Consider the following 20712-nt stretch of genomic DNA (forward strand, 5'->3'; position numbering starts at 1 on the left):
CAAAAAAGTATTTGACAATATCCCACATTTATGGATAGAGGAGTGCTTAGAACTGTATAAGATACATCCTGCATTGATCAATTACATTGCAGTGACCACAAAACAGTGGCAAACCACTTTGCAATTAAGTCACGACAAAGGACAAATTATTATCCCAGTCCCTTGGTTTGATTTTCAGCTGGGGTACCTTCTGTGTGGAGTCTGCATGTCCTTCTTATGTTCACGTGAGTTTCCTCCAGGTGCTCCGATTTCCTTCCACATTCCAAAGACATGCAGTAGGTGGATTAGACACTCTAAATTGGCCATAGGAGTGAGTGTGCATGTGAGTATGTGGTGTGGAAGAACTATCATGACAGGGCTAGCCACCTGGCAATTTATACCTTGGTTCTAGATGATTGTCGCTACTGTGCAAAAATGGGTAAAATGTGTCTGTGGATGGATGGTTAGATGGATAAAAATTCAAAAGGGAATATTTCAGGGTGATTCTTTGTCACTGCTTTTGTTTTGTTTTGCCCTTGACCAATAAGCTGTTTACTTAGATTAGGCTTTGGTTACCATTGGGCTCCCAGAAAACAACCTTGCTTAAAGATTTCTCATCTACTTTTTGTGTATGACTTAAAGCTGTATAGTTCATCAGAAGAAGAGGTGAAAGCACAACTGAAATTGTTAAAATTAACAGATGATATGACATTTAGTCTTGATAAATGTGCAAAAGCAGTATTTAAAGCAGAAAAGTTACAGTACCAAGAAAACATAAATCTAGAACAGAAATGTGATATAAAGGAACTTGAGCAGGAAGGAGTGCATAAATATTTTGGAAATGATGAACTATTACAATAAAACATGAACAAATGTGAATAAAACTCAATAAGGAATACTAATGATGTCTAAAACTAATACTGAAAACAGTCTTGACATCTAGGAATAAAGTTCAGGCTATAAACAAATTTGTTCTTCCTGTTTTAAGTTTCAGTTTTGGTGTGAATGATTGACCGCAAAAGGATTGGATCATTTGGACAGAAAAACAAGAAAAATACTTCATACTTATCAAATGATATTTAAAAATCAGTATATACCAGGTTTATATATTCCACCCTCTGAAGGAGATATGTGCCTCCTTGAAACTGATTACATGTATCAATCTCTGAAAGTAGGACTGCACACTATATCTGATGACTTTGTCAGATCTAAACATTGTGAAAGTTTAGCAACATGAACAGAGGAAGTCTAAGATGACTTCTTTGTTTCGTTTAGCAGAAGCATCAGGTGGCAAGTTGGAACAGAAATCAGACCAGAAGTATACAAAATTCAGACAGCAACTGAATGACCAAAAAGGCAAAAGAAAGAATATAAGGAAAAGGATCAGACAAAAGAAAGAAATGTGTAAATATCATAAATATAGTGGCAAACATATAGATCTCCTGGAATAACTGCATATTGATCAAGATTTGAGGGCAGAAATGAGAGGAATGTGGCAGAAAGATAGTAGTAGGCACAATGGGCCTCATAGAAAAGAATTTACAGTCATATTCAGATATGCTAGCAATGCAGATAAATCTTTATGAATTGCAAAAAGTGTCCATTCTGGGCACAATGTGGGTGCTGTGAAGACCACTTTTGGCTAACATCAAAGATGGAAACAATACTAATTTCGTGAACATATCCTGACTAAGGAATGGGGTTAATTCCTGCCATGATATTAGAATCCTAAAATACCTGGAAAAATTAAAAAGACAGAAATATGGGCATGCCTCCCTTCTGCTGCACAGACCACCTTAAAGCTTTCAATCTCTTCTTTGTTTCCTACAGACACTTGATGGGGGGGCCTCTGCTTCGCCCACAATGCCTTGAAGGTTCCATTCCTATGTGGCTGCCTACATATCTACAAAACAAACAACATCTTAACTATCATCTCATACTTTCTCTGCAGCATGAATAGAACCTGCTGATAAGATAGATGCCTCTCCTAAAGATACCCTATTTTATAGAACCGACTTCTATTAGATGTAAAGCAAAGTAGCTCCCCAATCCTCTTTATGTTTATCCTAGGTAAAAAAAGCATAAATTCACCCCTGTCTTGCCCCTCAAACTTGCATTGAAAGGGGACAAACTTAGATAGGTAGAAACTGTTTATCTCTTAGGCTACTGATAAACTGGTATCTTGAGGGTAAGCTACAAAGGAACTACCTGATCAACTGTCTACTATGAACCTATTAAGGGTTTTGCTGGTTGTTACTGTAACTCAGAATTATCAGGATTCTGAGACAACATAAGCTGCAAGAAGTATTTCTACTTATTAAGGATGTCTTCATAGTGCGTTATCAAGATTTTTTCCTTATTGTCATTTGCTAGTTGAAGAACTAAAACAAAATCTATATTTATAGTTTAAACTCTTAGCATCAGACATAATACATACTGTTATCGGGAAATCATTGCAGGGCTGCTTCTGCACAAAGAAATCCCACAATTGCCTATCTTTTGATTGTTGTAATTTAAGACTTTCCATTGCAGTAAATGTAAATAACGCCTATTTAATGTATCTGAAATATTTTACAGTTAATGTAAGTTCTGTTAAGAAAGGTTTTACTGTTGTTTCCCTTGAACTGATACAAATCTATTTAGCTGGAGTGCTGATCTCTGTCTGCATTTTATTGAGTTGAAGTTTTTTCATTTAAGGTTTGGTTATTTCTATTTTTATCTTTTTGTTGTATTACATTTGTTTTGTTTTACGTTTTATGTTCTGTTGGAGTTTTAAAAGGTCTTGGCTAGGGTCAGTTAGAAACGTTAGCAAAGAATTCCTTTGCAAACAGTGAATAACATCAACTAATTACAGGTAGGAGCTGAGAAATACCTTTCCTCATTTAGCTTGAATTATTTGGAGGCATGTCTATTTAGCTGGCTTGCTTGATGTACTCTGCATGAATATTGCTGATCTCTGTCTGCATTTTCCCACCCCACCTGCCCAACTGTTGTATTCTTAATCTTGGTGGCTTTTAAGTTGCCCACCTCTACTATACATATGATTTTGGGTACTCTTCCTACTCTCATCTCATCGGCTCATTCTATTCAGTACTGAGAGATCAGTTGGGAAGGCCTACCCCTTAGTTTCTTAACCTTGAAGTATCTTTTGTTTTCTCCCTTCCTACTTAACTTTAAAAAATGCACTTTATTCAGCAGCTGTACTGTATTTGTTTTTTTTCCTACTTTTTTACTTTATTCTGCTTTTGCTGATTGTTCTTAAAAGTGTTCAATTGTATTTATTCTGCTGCATTTATTACTGTTTGTTAGTAGCCTGATTAAATTGTAACTGTTATTCTAAACCTCTTAGTTTAGGTTTGAGCCCTTTGGGCTTCACGACAGTTATTTTACATTAAGAAGGTGTGTGGTCTATACTCTTGTAGGAGGAGAGGGTAGCCTCTGCCCTTCTCAGCTGGGATTTGCTGGTAAAGGCTTATTGTGACTGTTGTTCTAATTGCCTTTGTTCTAGTTTAAGCACTTGGGTTTCAAACCAGTTATTTTACATTAGGAAGATTTGTGGTCTAAACTCTTGTGGCAGGAAAGGATAGCCTACACCCTTCTAAGCTGGGATTTGTTGGTTGAAGGCATATTGTGTCTGTTATTCTGAAAGTGTCTTAGTTCTGGTTTAACCACTTGGGCTCCAAACCAGTTATTTTACATTAGGAAGGTTTGTGGACTAGACTCTTGTGGCAGGAGAGTGTAGCCTACACCTTTCTAAGCTGGGAATTGCTGATGAAGGCTTATTGTGCCTGTCATTCTATGTATCTTTGTTCTGGTTTAAGCACTTTGGTTCCAGACCAATTATTTTACACTAAGAAAGGTTGTGGTCTACACTCTTGTAGGAGTATTCTACTGAATTGCTGGTTTAGTTAAAGTATTTTTTGCTGTTGAGACTGTAATTTTCTGCACTTTGAATTTTTAGTACTTCTGCATTTTATAGGGTTCATATTATATGATCGAATGCTAGAAATAGCAAACGATATATTATCGAACCCAAATGCATGAAACCACAAATTTTCAAAGGAACACATCAGTGAATTTTTTCCCAGAGAAAAAATTTGCTGATCCAAAAAAATTTTACAGAGAATATGAAGTGGGGGCATCACCCCCCCTACCCCCCACTTTAAGGGGGCATCACCCCCACTACCCCCCACCTTAAATATACCAACTCTGAGATTGCACCACAGTGAAGAAAACTGCAAAGTCTGGAGAACAGACCAGCAATTTTTTTTCCCTGGGAAAAAATTCACTAATCCGTTCCTTCGATATTCTGTGGTTTCTTGCATTTGGGTTTGACAAATAGGCGTTCGCTATTTCTAACATTCGATAATGTAATAGGAACTCATTTTCTAGCATAGGCTAAATTCAGGCTTGCTGAATCTAGACTGTTTGGTATCATTTGTGCTTTAAAACCAGCCATCTTACATTAAGAAGGCCCCCCTGCACCCTTGTGCAGAAGTGTGCAGCCAAAACCCCACCTGAGTTGGGGATTGCTGGAATAAGTCTCAGTCTATGCTTTCCTTTTGGTTACTTTGTTTAAAATCATTTAACTTCACTTGTATTTAACTGCTGCATTTGCATATAGCTGCACATCATGCAGTGGGGTTTAATATAGCTGTGTATAGAAAATGCATAGAAAGACAATTACCCTAGATATCTTCTAGGTAACCTTCCTAAGCTCTCCTGCTTCACTGTGCGAAACACAGTTGCACACTGTTGCCCTGCAAGCAACTCAGTTGTGTATTGTGAAACACTGATGCAGTTTTCTACCCCTAACTCTCCCGGGTCTATATTAAATCAATGAAGGCTTAAAAAAGTAAACACTGATTTATCGACACAATGTAAGTGAAAGCTTGCAATCTCGAACACTAAGAACAGTGATTTTTTTCCAAGGGAAAAAAATCGCTGTTCCAAAAAAGAAAAAAAGAAACTTTAAAACATTACATAAAATTGGGAGCTTCACCCCCCCACACCCCCCGATGTGGAAGGCTGTACCAGCTACACACCCACTACTTAAATATACCACCTCCAAGATTGTACTATAGTGATGAAAATGGCAAATTAACGGAGGCAGCCAAGCGATTTCTTTCCCAGGGAAAGAAATCGCTTATATGCCAATTCGCTATTTTGCCATTTCGTGCTTTCAAGTTTGATCCAGGTGCATTTGAAAGAATGCATCTTTGATCATATAATAGGAACCCATCCTCCACAGAATAGCCACTTTTTGTTATTCTTACAGCAAAATCTGGTCCATCTAGCCAATCCCCACTAGTTACTACAGTATATACCTCCCATAATGGACGGACAGTTTTCCATCATTTCTTCAGCCAGCCTGATTGAAATGAGTATCCTGAGGCAATGTAGCAATTGCCTCACATATACTGACAATCAATTACTCCTAAAACAAACAAATACAACATGTGAGAGATGTATCTATGCTATGAATTTGGAATCAATTACCTCACATAACAACAAGCCAGATATCAAACAGGTTGTCAGCGCATGCACTTCACCTCTTTCACATAACAAGCTCACACACATAAACCCACATACATGGAGGTACTCTCTAGAAGCCTGCCTAAAATCCTCCCAATCACAAACCTACTGCACATACTGCGAACTCTGAGTGTGTGATTGTGTCAAAGACCTTGGCCAAGTCGAAGTAGGCTGTGTACACAGATTTGCCCTTGTCAAGGACCCTGGTCATATTTTCGAAGAAACCAGATTTAACCAACAGGATCTGCCCTTGACAAAGCCAAAACTGGGTCAGATCCAAGGTTTGCAGGTTGCTTATGTCTTTATTTATGAAGTCCATGATGATATGTTCCATGGCCTTAAAGATTAGGCTGGTCAGACTTATGTGTCTATAATTGCTTGGGTCTGTTGCTAAACCACCTTTGTTGAGGGGAATAACTGTTACTGTTCTCCATTCCACAGGAACATAGCCTGTGGTTAGGCTGTGATTGAATATGGTACTTAATGGTGATGCTAGTTCATGTTTTACTTTGTTTAGGAGACAACCTTAGATGCCATCTGGTCCCATAGAGGCTGTGTTTTCTGCCTTAGACAAGGCTTTAATGATTTGCTCTTCACATCTGTAAGGTGGGTGTGGGAGGGGGAGTTTGGACCAAGGTTTGTGATAAGCTTGGATTGGATAACAGAGTGAAATTTTTGACAAATGTATTTGCCAGCAAGTTTGCTATCACTGTAGGATCAGTGTATGTGATACTGTTAGTCACTAGTTTAGCATATGCTTGAGTTCTACCTTTTAGGCTGTGGAAATAAATGCAAAAGGCCTTACTTAGCTGTGTTTTCTCAAAGTTACACTAGGATTTTACATGTTGTCTTATTTGCCTATTGAGGCTGAGGAAGGTGCTTTTCCCTTGTTGGGGCTTCGCCTTAGTTTTCTTAGACAGCAACTTTTTGCATTTGTTGTAAAGTTTGTTGATGCTGGATGTCCACCAGGGTGGCTTGTTTTTACTTGGGGATCTGGCTTTGATTCTGTCTGGAACATCCAAGTCTATACACTTATACAGTACAAGTGATTATGCATGGCTTTAGGTAAACTTTGGTGTAGTTACCACTTTCAGCTGGGAGTGGGGCTTAGAATGCATTTATACCTTCCCCTAGGAGGGTAAAATTTGCCTTGCTGAAGTTTTTTAGTTTGACTTTGCTCTTTGTGAGTTCTGGTGTTGGTGCCAATTCGAAGGTGACTGATTTGTGGTCAGATTTAACTAATGAGGGTCCAACAGGTGTGATGGTACATCTGTTTGTCATGTTAGTGAGGACCAGATCTACTATGTTTGATCCTCTTGTTGGGGTTTGATCCAGGGAATTTGAGTTAACAAAGTCAAGGAACTCGTCAGTTAGGACTAGAGTAGGTTTCCCAGGTGATGGTGGGATAATTGAAATCACCCATGACGAGAGTGTTTGGCAATATTTGGATTGACTCCAGTTTTGTCAAGTATGCCTCATGCACATCATGATCTATGGAGGTGGATCTATAGCTATGTCTTGAATGGGGGTCTTACCCACTGTAATATGAACTTGCAGTAACTCCATTGTGTTGACCTGTCTAACTAGTCAAGAAGTAATTTATCTCTAATATAGATAGAAACGCTGCCTCCTTTTGTTGTCATACCTTCGTTTTGCGGTCTAAAGGTGTGGAAGTCATTGTAGCCTTGTAAAGCTAAGATACTCTCTGAAGTGTTGAACAAGGTTTCTGTGGCTGCACAGACATCTACATCCTCCAGTGACAGAAGTGCTTCCAGAGTGTGCAGTTTTTGGCTTAAGCTCCTAGCATTTAGCAGCATAACCCCTATTTTGTTATGAATGGAAATTTTCATGTCAGGAATTTTGGTTTTGCAACCTTGCCTAAGGGCAAGAACCTTTGCCAGCAGTGGAAAGCCAAGCGCAAACCATCTCTGGAAAAGCAGCGAGGTTTGTTGACCATGTCATCCCAGGCTGACAGAAGCTTGATCCCCTTTTGAATGACACCAAAACTAAGCCAAGTATTGAAATCAATCATTTTTGTTTATACTGTGGAATCATTCTAGGTGAGGGTAATATGCTTCTCAAGGCTAGGGACATACCTGCCTGAGACACATACTCAGAGAGTTCAGTTATGTCTATCTTCATATAGTTCAGTGAGGTACATTTCAGGTTGTTCACTCCAACATGAGCTATGACAAAGTCATAATAGTAGATCTTGGCAAGAGACATGAGTGCATACGTGATCTAATGAATCCTTGCACCAGACAGGCAGCTGACCGTGACTTTCTCCTTATCTAACTTGGTGAGTGGGACATCCATGGGTCTCACTATGGAGTCTCCAAGGACAAGAACATTTGGTTTATGAGTGTTACGCCTTAAGTCTTGGTAGGTGAGACACTGGTATTGCTATATGTCTTGAGTGCCGAGGTACTGTGTTAGCTGTAGTAGTCTTGTGTTTTGGAGGTCTGTGGTGTTTTTGTAACTTTTTGAGAAAACCTCTGCATATGTTGTTTTATGTGTTGGATGCATACTATGTGTATGCGTAGTGGTACTATGTGCATGAGTAGTAGTGGGTGAGTTGACAACCTCTTCAGTGTTATTATTTCTTGTGCTAGAGAGCGGGGATTCAAGATTCTTGGTGTAGATACAGCTCTCACACTCTGTACTAAAATGAGTTATTAGTAGAGGGTTGTCAGTGTACATGAGGCAGTTGCTACACTGCCTCAGGAGACCCAAGTCAACAAGGCTGGCAGGAGAAACAGCGGTAGTCCAACTGTCCATAATGCTAGGTTTGAAAAACTCTTACCACAAAGGGGGTGCTTTCAGGACTGATCTAGGAGGTGCTGTGTAGATGGGTATTTCTGATGGGGTTTTCGGACGGTGGTTTAATAGGTCACAGCTCACTACCAATGCTTCTTAGACAAGAAATTCGTTAAAGATGAAGACTACACTAATGTACTGCAGCTGTATCTAAGGGAAAAATTGTCAAAATTATCTGTCCAGCTATGACACAAAATTGTGCAGCAGTGTGTGGTGCTGCTCAAAGTGCAAACAAGCAGAAACGCACTCAAATGAGGGACTTAAATACCAGAAGCTAAAAACTTTAAAAAATCTTAAAAAAAACTCAGAAGAACAGTGAGAGTGCTTACTTCAAGCCCTAGACCAATCACCATTCATCAGACAGGTTCCAATCAACAGACTTCTCTCACAAGGGTATAGAAGGGCCCCTTCCAATCAAAGATGGTTTGAAAAAACGTGCTCGGAATACAACAGCTACTACAAACAGACCCAGATGCAGACAATCTGTATCTGGAGTATGCTACAGCTACTAGCTATGCTAATTTAGGTGGGGAACAGTAAAATAGGATTTAAACAGCAGAAACACAGCAAGAGGACACTAAAGAAGGTTTTATAGGTTCATAGGTTGGTACTAGGCTATCAGCCCTAGGGCCTATGCAAGCCTAGCCATAACAATTCCCTGGCTATTTCTTCCCACACTATTTACTTCCCTGGACCCCTGTCTAGCAGTGTGACTGACATGATCCCCAGGGTGAATTTCCTTTCTCCCATCCAATCGTCAAGGTTCCTTTTGAAGAGGGCCAAAGAGGCACTCTGCTTGACATGTATGGGCAGTCTATTCCAGAGTCTGGGGAGTCTCTGGTTCAGGAACCTATCCCTCCAGCATGTTTTGTTTATTGTGATGACAAGGTTTAGATCCCTGGAGTGTGTGGCTCTGAGGGATTGGGATTTCTTTAAGTGTGGCATGTCCAACAGCTCTGTGTTTGACATGGCCTTATATGTTAAGTACAGATCGTCTCTGAGTAGACAATATGCGACAGAGTATAGCTGGAGTTTTTTAAGGTGGTCAGTGTAGGACATCTGCTTTAGGCCTGTGATTCTTTTAGTGAGGTATTTCTGTGGCCTTTCCAGTTGTTGCAGATGTCTTGAGAGGTACATACCAAATGGGGCGTTGTATTCTATAATGGGTCTAATGAGGGATGAGTACAGTAAACAGCAAACATTGGGTGGCATGATTCCAGGACACTTCTATGGGTTAGGCTTGTAAAGGCTCCAGGGCCATTAGGCTAGTACACACATATGAATCTATAAACCTATAAACAAATCAGTTATTTAAAACACTGCTTGGCAGAAAACAGAACAAGCAGAAAAGATGCTTTGAAAACAGCAAAAAGTAGCAACAATTACTTCGCAATCAGTGAAAATAGTTGCTTTGCCAGAGATGGTCTTCACCTGTCACCTCTTGGCCTTCGGTTACTGGCAAAGGTACTTGGCCACAGCATAGTGCCTTTTTTAGCCAATGTCATAACAACAAAATTCCCGATGAAAAAAACCCACTACAGACAAACTCCAGGTTATGCTGCTTAACTCTAAATCAGAAACTGCACTCAATGGAAACACTCCTTCACTTGGAAAACACCGATGTCTTGTCAGTCACAGAGAAAAGGTTCAAGGCCATAGAGAGCACATGGGCCATGCAAGGCTACAATGCTTTCCACACATTCAGAACTCAAAATGAGCATGAAAGAACAAAAGGCGGAGGTGTATCTATTTTCAGTAAATACAAATACACCTCAAGACTGGTCAAACAGTACAACTCCCTAGAGGTACTCAAGTCCAACTAACTGTAGGTAAAACCCCATTCCATATCATTGTTAGCTATAGTTCCCCACCATTAACCCACGAGAACCACTCTGCCTACCTGGACCTACTTGAGTGACTCACTGTACAGCCAAATACCTTGGTCATGGGTGATTTCAGCTATCCTTCCATAGATTGGGAGTCATATGAGCAAAAACATGCTCACCCTAAGGTTCCTGGACTTTGTTAATACAAATGCTCTGGAACAGACAGTCTGCATCCCCACAAGGAGCTTGAATTTCCTAGACTTACTACTCACCAACATAGGGTGTCTCTGCACTACCCCCTGTGTTTTGCCCTCCCTGGTAAGGTCTGAACATAAATTAGTCTCATTTGAAGTAGTGATCATACCTGACCACCCTTCAAGAGCAAAAATGATGAAAACATTCTCCAAAACAATCTATAGCCTCCTAAGCAATGGCATAAATAGTTTTAATCCCCTGCTACCACTATCAACAATGAATCATATACAGAGGTGTACACAAATGCCCTGTATAAACACCTACTGTATTCAAATCTTTAGACTCAGCTGTACCTGAATGGATCAGAACAAGGTCCTCACAAAAAAACAAGCCACCCTGGTGGACATCAAGCATTAATAGGTTATACAACAAGAGGAAGAAACTAATGTCCAAGAACAAGAGGGAAGTGACTTGGCAGAGGAAGGACACCCCCCCCCCCACAGCTTGAACAAACAAACTAGATATTTTATGAAGTCCTCTAAGGCCAATTATGAAGATAAACTAGCATCCCTAGCTAAGGATAATTACAAGGCATTATTTAGCAACATCAGAAATCTAAAAAGGGAAGGCCCAGCTTTGGGCTGAACTTGTAGTGGATGGTACCACTCATACTGACCCTGAAGACATTGCCAACCTGCTAGCAGACAGATTTGGTGCAAACTTCACCCCCTCTGATCCCATCAGACAACTCCAAAGCATACCTGCCACCAGTCCTCTACTTAGTATCTCCAAAAAGCAGGTCATAACTGTACTCTCCATGGCCACAAACACAACTTCTATGGGTTTGGATAACATCTCGGGCAGCCTGCTAAATGGTTTAAAACAGGACCTAGTAGAACCACTTGGTACTCTCTTCAACCACAGTCTAAGTACTAGCTTTGTCCCAGCAGAGTGGAAAGCAACTACAGTAATTCTCTTGCACAAAAGTGGTCCAATAACTGACCCTGGGAACTATAGACCCATAAGTCTAACCAGCCTTATCTGCAAGGCCATGGAGCGAACCATCATGTACCTTATCAACAAAGATATAGGTAAACTTCAAACTGTTGACCTGACCCAGTTTGGCTTTGTTATGGGTAGGTCATGCTTATATGAACCTGGCGGACTTCTTTGAGAATGTCACCAAAGCCCTGGATGAAGGCAAAACAGTACATACAGTTTATCTTGACTTAGCCAAGGCTTATGACACAATTTCCCACTCAGGCATCATTAAGAAACTCACACATCTGTGAATTAACCCATATGTCACTAGATGGGTAACCAACTGGCTCACGAACAGAAAGCCTGCAGTCAAAGATGGGGATTCCACCTCTACCACCAGACCAGTTACCAGTGGTGTACCACAAGGATCTGTGAAAGGTCCCCTAGTGTTTGGAATCTATTTCTCAGAAGTCCAGGCATAAATGGATGCCTGTGGCTTACCAAGTTCACTGATAACTGAAAACTGGGTGCAATTATTGAGTCCCCAAAGATGTTGACATACTACAAAAAGGGCTTACACATACAAATGATTGGTGCCAAAGCCACGGACTTAAACTAAAGGCAAAAAAAAATGTGTTATTATCCCTTTCAGCAAAGGGGAAGTTTCTGCAAATTACAATATTAACAGTACCCCCCTTAGCTCAAACCCTATGGTGTGAGATTTGGTAACACAGGTTGATAGCAAACTTAACTTCGATCACCATGTGTCCACAGTTGCACGTTGCACATCTTATAGGTAAGGGTAGAGTTAAGGATATAACTCCCCTGTACTCATCCCTCATCAGAGCACTAATAGAGTGCAATGCTCCCTTCTGTATGTACCTCACAAGAGACCGCAGAGGCTTCTCACAAAGAAAATTCAGGGTCTTCAACACATGCCCTACATGGACAGACTGAAGGCTCTGTCACTCTACTGTGTATCTTATAGTCTGCTGAAAGGTGACTTGTGTCTGGCATAAAGAGCAATTTCAGACCCTGCCCTAATGTAAATGCTGCACATTCACAAGTGAAATGGGACAAAATTCACTCATTCTAGGGATCTTAACCTGGTCTGCAACATTAACAGGACATGCTGGAGAGACAGATATGTCTACCAGAGATTGCCACTCCTCTGGAACAAAGTCCCAACTCACATAAAATAGAGCTCCTCAACAACCTTATTTAAGTGTAACAGACAACTGGATGGGAGACTGAAAATTTACTCCAGGGGTGTCACCTATGTCCCTCTTGGTTAAGGCCAGTCTATGCTGATCAGAGACTTACCTTGCAAATATAGACCAAACAACTTGGTCAATAAGGGAACAAGGGTATAACATGGTTAGGCTTATAAAGACCCTAGGGACAATAGCCTAATAACCTCCTGTGAACCTATGAACCTAAATTCATCATCCTGTTCTACTGTGTGCAAACAATTTTACATTTTTATAGAGACAGTTGTAGTTGTACTCACTTATAAATAACTTGGGATTTGGTAATCATGAAAAAGTTAAGTACAGTGAAACCTTTTGTCATTTGCTGGCACCATTCACTGGTTGAAAGTGATGGAAAACAAGTCTATTAAGAATTAACATAAGCAAGACTTTGATTTTTTTTTTTCTGGTTCCCATGGATCTATACAGGCTGCTTATCGTGTGGTAGTGAGATTTCCAAGTAAAATTACTGTTAGACAGCAAGTAGGAAATGTTATTGTTTATTGTCACCTGGGCTATACACTGCACTTAGCCAGGTATAAGGATAAGGCAAACTATGAGGTGAAAACAAATTCCAGAGTTTGCATCCTCATTGCATAATGCAGGTCCTTTCACTCAATACATTATAGAAAGGTTAGAAAACCTATCTGTGCAACATGGCTTGTTTTTGCAGTATTGTATACTGCTTGGCAATTCTGACATGATACACTGTAATAGTTTTTATATTTTGTATACTGTGATTAGCATTGTAAAGGCACTTGTACATTGTAACAAATTCTGTATTTTGTATACAATGATAGGCATTATAAAGACACTACATAAATTATTATTATTGGAAAGGCTCACCCAGACTCTGCTACACTTTGCTGTGAGGGAAAGGTTGGTTTGCTTTTTATTTGTTGTATTTTGTATTAGTTTATTGCCTTTTTATATTTTGAGTGTTGTGATTTGTTTTATTTACCTTGTGATTTGCTTGTGTTCTGCATTTAACTGCATATTAAAACTTCAAAAGACACCACAGCTCTGTCTCTTGGGAGTCAGGCAGAAATTAGAACTGATTAATTAAGGACTCATACATAAGATAGAAGAGGGGGTGGAGCTAGGAACTAAACCTTCTATTTAAGGGGTAAAATAAAACATTTCAGAGCTTTATTGGAAAGGCTCACCCAGACTCTGCTACACTTTGCTGTGAGGGAAAGGTTGGCTTGCTTTTTATTTGTTGTATTTTGTATTAGTTATTGCCTTTTTATATTTTGAATGCTGTGATTTGTTTTCTTTACCTTGTATTTTGCTTGTGTTCTACTTTTAACTGCATATTAAAACTTCAAAAGACACCACAGCTCTGTCTCTTATGAGTCAGGCAGAAATTAGAACTAATCATTTAAGGACTCATACATAAGATAGAAGAGGTCACTTAAGGTTAATCATTTGTGAACTGAGGGGGTGAAGCTAAGAACTAAACCTTCTCTTTAAGGGGTAAAATAAAAAATTCAGAGCTTTATTGGAAAGGCTCACCCACACTCTTCTACACTTTGCTGTGAGGGAAAGGTTGGTTTGCTTTTTATTTGTTGTATTTTGTATTAGTTTATTGCCTTTTTATATTTTGAGTGCTGTGATTTGTTTTTTTACCTTGTGTTTTGCTTGTGTTCTACTTTTAACGGCATATTAAAACTTCAAAAGACACCACAGCTCTATCTCTTGTGAGTCAGGCAGAAATTTTTCTCCACCCCCCCCCACCCTGTCACTGTCATGTTCTTAAATACCACTGTCTTTCTAGTTGCCTGCCTCTTATGTTAATTTGACAATATATCTCATCTCCCCTCTGCTTTCACTGGCTTGTGTGAGTAAGTAAATCACTCCCCTTCAACTATTTAAATTTATTGGCCATTCTACTGTATTCCATGGTACCGGAATACAAAAGTGATCACCCCCTTTCAATCTATCTTGCTGTTTTAAAAATAGTGACTCTCCACTAAAACTTAAATTTTTAGACAGGTAAAACTTAAGTTACCTACTTTCACATCTAACTTTTCTAGTGCACACTGCAGTGTTTAGGATAAACCATTTTTTTTCATCTGACCTTTAAGAATTCCTGTGACTAGCACTTGCTCTAATACCTGCTGGAAAGCACTAGAAAGCCTTAAACTGATACAAGCACTCATCTTTCCTTATTAATAAGGAGAAATTAATCATAGGCACTAAACAGCCTATAATTGCAAAGTACGTTGCTAAGGTAAGGTAAAACAGCTCCTGTACTTTTCAAAAAAAAAAAGCACCAAACCAGGCATGTTCAAGGATCAGCTTACATTGATTACTCCTGTCCACCTGGTGAACCTGGGCATACTGGGGCAATGCAGCAATTGCTTCATGTACACAATCAACCATCTCCTCCTACCACCCAACACTACAACCTGTGAGAGATGCACTTACATAGCTAAACTGGAAGCAAAGCTCTCTCCACCCAAGATTGTGCTAGACAGTCAAGAGGAGAAGGTTAACACCCGCACTACACCTCAAGCAGCAGATAGCCCTTCTAAACTCACACCACCAGCACCCACACATAGCAACACTAAATCCACATATGCAGAGGCCCTTAACTGTAACCTGCCCAACAACAAGGAGCTCCAAAGCTGAAACGCAAACACCAATCAGAACCAAAGTGTCACATATCTCACAACAGCAGTGTGCCACCCAGCAACAGCCCCTAAGGCAAGACAATGTACCTACCACTTTAGTCATAGGTGACTCTATAGTCAGGCACACTGATGTCCCACTCACCAGGCTAAACAAGGAGAAAATTACAGTGAGCTGCCTGTCGGGTGCCAGGATACCCCACATAACTCATGCACTCAAGTCACTCCACAACAAGTACAAATATGACTCTGTCATTGTCCATGTTGGAGTGAAAGACTTGAGATGTACCTCCCTGGACTATATGAAAAGAGACATGGAAGAGCTCTCAGATCATGTGGCCCAAGCAAGTATGACCCTAGCCCTGAGTAGCATCCTGCCTTCAACCAGAATGATACCACAATATAAGGACAAAATGATTCATGTCAACAATTGGCTAAGCTTCTGGTGTCATTCAAAGGGGATCCAGTATCTGTCTGCCTGGGACGACATGATAGACAGACCACAATGCTTTGCCAGAGATGGTCTGCACCTGTCGCCCCTGGGTTTCAGGTTACCGGCTAAGGCTCTTGCCACCCCTATAGTGCCTTTTTAGGCAAAGTTCAAAGGACAAAACCACCACTGTAACAGGTACAAGCATACAAAATCTGAAGGTAATGCTACTCAATGCTAGAAGTCTAAACCTCAAAATGCACTCTCTTGAGGCACTCCTAAAAATGGAGAACATTGATATCTGTGCAGTAGCTGAGACCTAGTTCAAGGCTCCAGAGAGCACCCCTGCAATACCAGGCTACAACTCTTACCACACTTTTAGGCCACCAAACCAGGATCGAAACACTAAAGGTGGAGTTGTGTACATATTCACCAAGGATATTCACACCACCAGGTTAGTTGCCTAACACAATGCATCTGAAATTCTCAAGGTGCAACTAACACTAGGTAAGACTGCAATCCGAATTGTAGCTTGCTACAGATCCCCCACCATGCCCCAAGATTCTCACTACACCTTTCTAAACATACTGGAAAATATTAATATACAACCAAACACCCTAATACTGGGTGATTTCAACTACCCTGCTATTAACTGGGAAAACTACTCATGTACCAACACCTTTGCCCAATGGTTCTTGGAATTCATAAATTCCAATGCCCTGGGTCAAGTAATCCATAGTCCCACCAGGGGCTCCAATATCCTAGACCTGTTCATTACCAACATGGGAAATCGATGCTCCACACCTGTGTTCACCCTCCGTTGGTCAGGTCAGACCATAAGCTAATCACCCTTAACATCCACATCCCACCCCATCCCTTCCAGTAAGGAAACCTCCATAGAAAACTTCTCCAAAGCCAACTTCATGCTACTCAAGTCAGAAGTTACAAACTTCATGACACCCATGCAGATGGGAACTGAAAGTTCAACTGCTGAGTCCTACACTAAGGCACTGTACGAGCACATCCACTTATGCATGAATCGTGCTATCCCAAATAGAACCAAGATGCTCTCCTCCAAAAAAACGAAGCCAATCTGGTGGTCCCCTGCCATAAACAAACTTTACAACAAAAGGAAGAAATTGTTGCAGAAAAGAGGAAAATCCCAGGATGCAAAAAACGTCCTTACCAGCCTCAGTAAGAAGCTGAGATCCCTCATAAAATCATCCAAAGCAAGTTACGAAAATAAAATTGCCAAAGATTCCAAAGACTGCCACGAGGCATTCTATAACTATGTCAAGAATCTAAATGGCAATGCTCAGATCTGCTCTGAGCTACAACAGAATGGCATTAAATATACTGACCCCAAGGATATTGCCAATATCCTGGCAGATCAATTCAGTGCCAACTTCACCCCCCTCTCACCCCCTAAATGACCCACCTCAATACTGGAAGATTGCCAAATTCCAGTAATAACGGCCACACAGGTAAAAAACACACTCTCCAAAGCTAAGAATACAGCATCCATGGGACCAGATGACATCCCAGGCTGTGTACTGCATGAACTACAAAATGAACTGGCACCTCACCTAAGTGTCATGTTTAATCATACCCTCACCTCAGGCTTCGTGCCCACTGAGTGGTGCACAGCTACAGTTATCCCACCCCACAGGGGGAGATCCACCTGGGATCCCTGGAACTACCACCCCATCAGTCTGATGAGCCTGATCTGCAAGGCCATGGAACGTATTATCATGGAACTTATAAACAAAGACATTGGCAACCTTCAAACACTGGACTCCACCCAGTTTGGGTTCATGAAGGGCCGATCCTGTCTCCTGAACCTGATTGACTTCTTCAAATCAGTCTCCAGAGCCGTGGATAGGTTCATAGGTTCATAGGTTAGTACTAAGCTAACTGCTCTTGCGAGCCAGCCATTTAAGCCCCAGCAATTATCCCCTTGACCAACTCCCTGCATCTTGTGTGTGTAGTTTGTAAGGTTAACCTACATTATGAGGGTAAGGCAGTCTACACAGCCTATCTGGACCTTGCCAAGGCCTTTGACACCATCCCCCACTCTGGAATCATAGATAAACTTACTAAGCTGGGCATTAATCCCTATATCACTTGATGGGTTGCCAACTGGCTTACTGACAGAACCCACACTGTAAAAGTAGCTGACTCCAAATCCAGCTCCAGACAAGTGACAAGTGGAGTACCTCAGGGTTCAGTCCTGGGACCGCTCTTGTTTGGCATCTACGTCTCTGAAGTACAGACCAATGCTAAGGGACTGGCTAATAAAGTTTGCAGATGACTGCAAACTGGGAGCCATTATTGAATCCCCAAATGATGTGGATACTCTACAAAAGGGCCTTACAGAAACAGATGCTTGGTGCCAGAGCCATGGGCTCAAGTTCGATGCCAAGAAATGTATAGTTATCCCCTTTGGAAAAAACATGTACCCATGAATTACCACATAGGTGGCAGTACACTAACACCAAAAGTGTGATAAGAGACTTAGGGACACAGGTGGACAGTGGTCTCATCTTCAATAACCACATCACCACAACAGTCAGGAAATCCTTCTGTGTGGCACACCTCATCACTAAGGGCTTTTTATCAAGAAAAAAGGAGGTCATTGTCCCACTGTACTCATCCCTCATTAGACCCATTATAGAATACAATGCCCCATTTGGTATGTACCTCTCAAGACATCTGCAACAACTGGAAAGGCCACAGAAATACCTCACTAAATTTATCACAGGCCTAAAGCAGATGCCCTATGCTGACCGCCTTAAAAAACTCCAGCTATACTCTGTCACATATTGTCTACTCTGAGGTGATCTCTGCTTAACATACAAGGCCATGTCAAACCCAGAGCTGTTGGACATGCTACACTTAAAGAAATCACAATCTCTCAGAGCCACATGCTCCAGGGATCTAAACCTTGTCATCACAATAAACAAAACATGCTGGAGGGAAAGGTTCCTGACCCAGAGACTCACCAGACTCTGGAATAGACTGCCCATACATGTCAAGCAGAGCACTTCTTTGGCCCTCTTCAAAAGGAACCTTGACGATTGGATGGGAGAAAGGAAATTCACCCCAGGGATCACGTCAGTCGCCTTGCTAGACAGGGGTCCAGGAAAGTAAATAGTGTGAGAAGAAATAGCCAGGGAATTGTTATGGTTAGGCTTGTATAGGCCCTAGGGCCAATAGCCTAGTACCAACCTATGAACCTATGACTTACTTCTGTATTAGTATAAACTCTCATCTGACACTCTATCATAGGGGGTCCTCTCTTTATACTGGAGCAGCTGTTCCCATGGAAACTGTACTGCTTTGCCTACTGCTCTGTCAAACTCCTTGGTAGAGTAACCTTGATCAAGCAATGTCAAGCACTTTGATATTACATTTATTCTACAGAGGCTGAAACAGACACAAAACACAAATGGAAAAAGCCAAGTCTCTGTAACAGCTTTACTGGTGACAACATATCATCTAGAACTTAAAAAAAACTCTGCAAAATTAGAAAGAACCTCCAACCAATGTTCATTGAGGATGTCTAGCTCAGAAATGTTTTTCAAATGCTCCCACTATTGTCATTTAAACAACAACTTAGTGTAAAGAATCTTCTTGTGACAAGAACACAGACCAGAAGAGAGCATAGTCCAACATGGCACAAAATGCTGAGGTACAATATATGTCAGATAATTTTCATTGTTTCCAACACAACAACTTCACAGAGTAGAAGTTTTCAAAGAGCAGGGTTTCTTTACAAGCTCTTCTAAAAATATGGTTTACCTAATCAAATCCAAGAAATGTCTAGAAACAGGTTATATATGAGAGACAAGCCAATCCCTTAGAACTAGGTTGAATGCCCATAAATATTGTTACTTGCAAAATTCTGTATTTGATATGTCAGTTATAACTCTTTCCAAGGCATTTCCATATACCTTTGAAAAGAATAAGAACAATGGAGCTTCAGCTAATTCAGTTGTTCAGTCTAACAGTCAGTGGTCTGAACCTGGATATCATTGTTTATGAAACATTATCACTTAAGAACTTTTCCATCTGAGCAACTAATAGTGGACACAAATAAGGTGCATTGAAGGGTTGATGTACAGGTGGTTAAAGTGAAATTCTTTGAAATTCCCTGAGTGTCAATTTTTCAAAATGAAAGACACAAAGGAACATAATGTTGATTGCTGATTTCCATATGAAATGCACAGTTTCTAAGTGTGCACTGACAATAATTCACTTGTTTTGGGTGATTTCTCCTTTCTTTTAGTTGGAGTGACTATGAGGTTGCTATATATCACTTCAGAGGGCCTAGCCACCACCCCTGCAATGAAATGCTTTAAACTACCTTTTTTTTGCCCTTCTGAGTTTCAGGCATTATTTTCCCATATTTCTTATGCTCGCAGTTTTGCTGTTCAACCATCTGCGGTAGAACCCTACTAAACGCAACAGAAGTTTCTTATTTTAGTAATGCATGATATGATGAATTTATCCTAAATCCACACTTCTATCTCAAAACGTTAATAGTGACTATAAGATTATTGGGGTTTTTGTTTTGACACATCTTATTTATGGTAAGAGTAGTTACAAGGTAATCTAGTAACCATACACTCAGTATGACCTTAAGTTTCACAGTTTTAACAATATAAAAAAGTTCTGTTCAGTACTGCTGCTCTTCATAGAAAGAAGGGTAGCATGGGTGGGGTGAATGGGGTAGCTGCCCCAGATGCAAATGATTAAGGGAGCATGATCAAGAAGCATGATTCATGCATTCTTTTTTCTGTACCGGCACTTCTGAATGCTGATACAGAAAGGCACTTCAGCATTTCATATGTGTTATGCTTTAGCAAGTCGGCATCAGCCTGTTATTGTTTAAAAAAATAGAAGCCTTTTCTTGTTGGTATTTGTTGAAGAGCTGAGGGGGGGTCTGTATAAGAGACTGACACAGGGCACTCGATGAACTAGCTATGGCTCTGTTCATAGATAGCTGTCAGAACCTCAGCCTGACATTCCAACGTATATTTTTATTCTCATTCTTTATTCCTCTC

The sequence above is a fragment of the Protopterus annectens genome, chromosome 8.part0 (assembly GCF_019279795.1).
Source record: "Protopterus annectens isolate FY-2018-M chromosome 8.part0, PAN1.0, whole genome shotgun sequence".
In the NCBI taxonomy this organism is placed as follows: Eukaryota; Metazoa; Chordata; order Ceratodontiformes; family Protopteridae; genus Protopterus; species Protopterus annectens.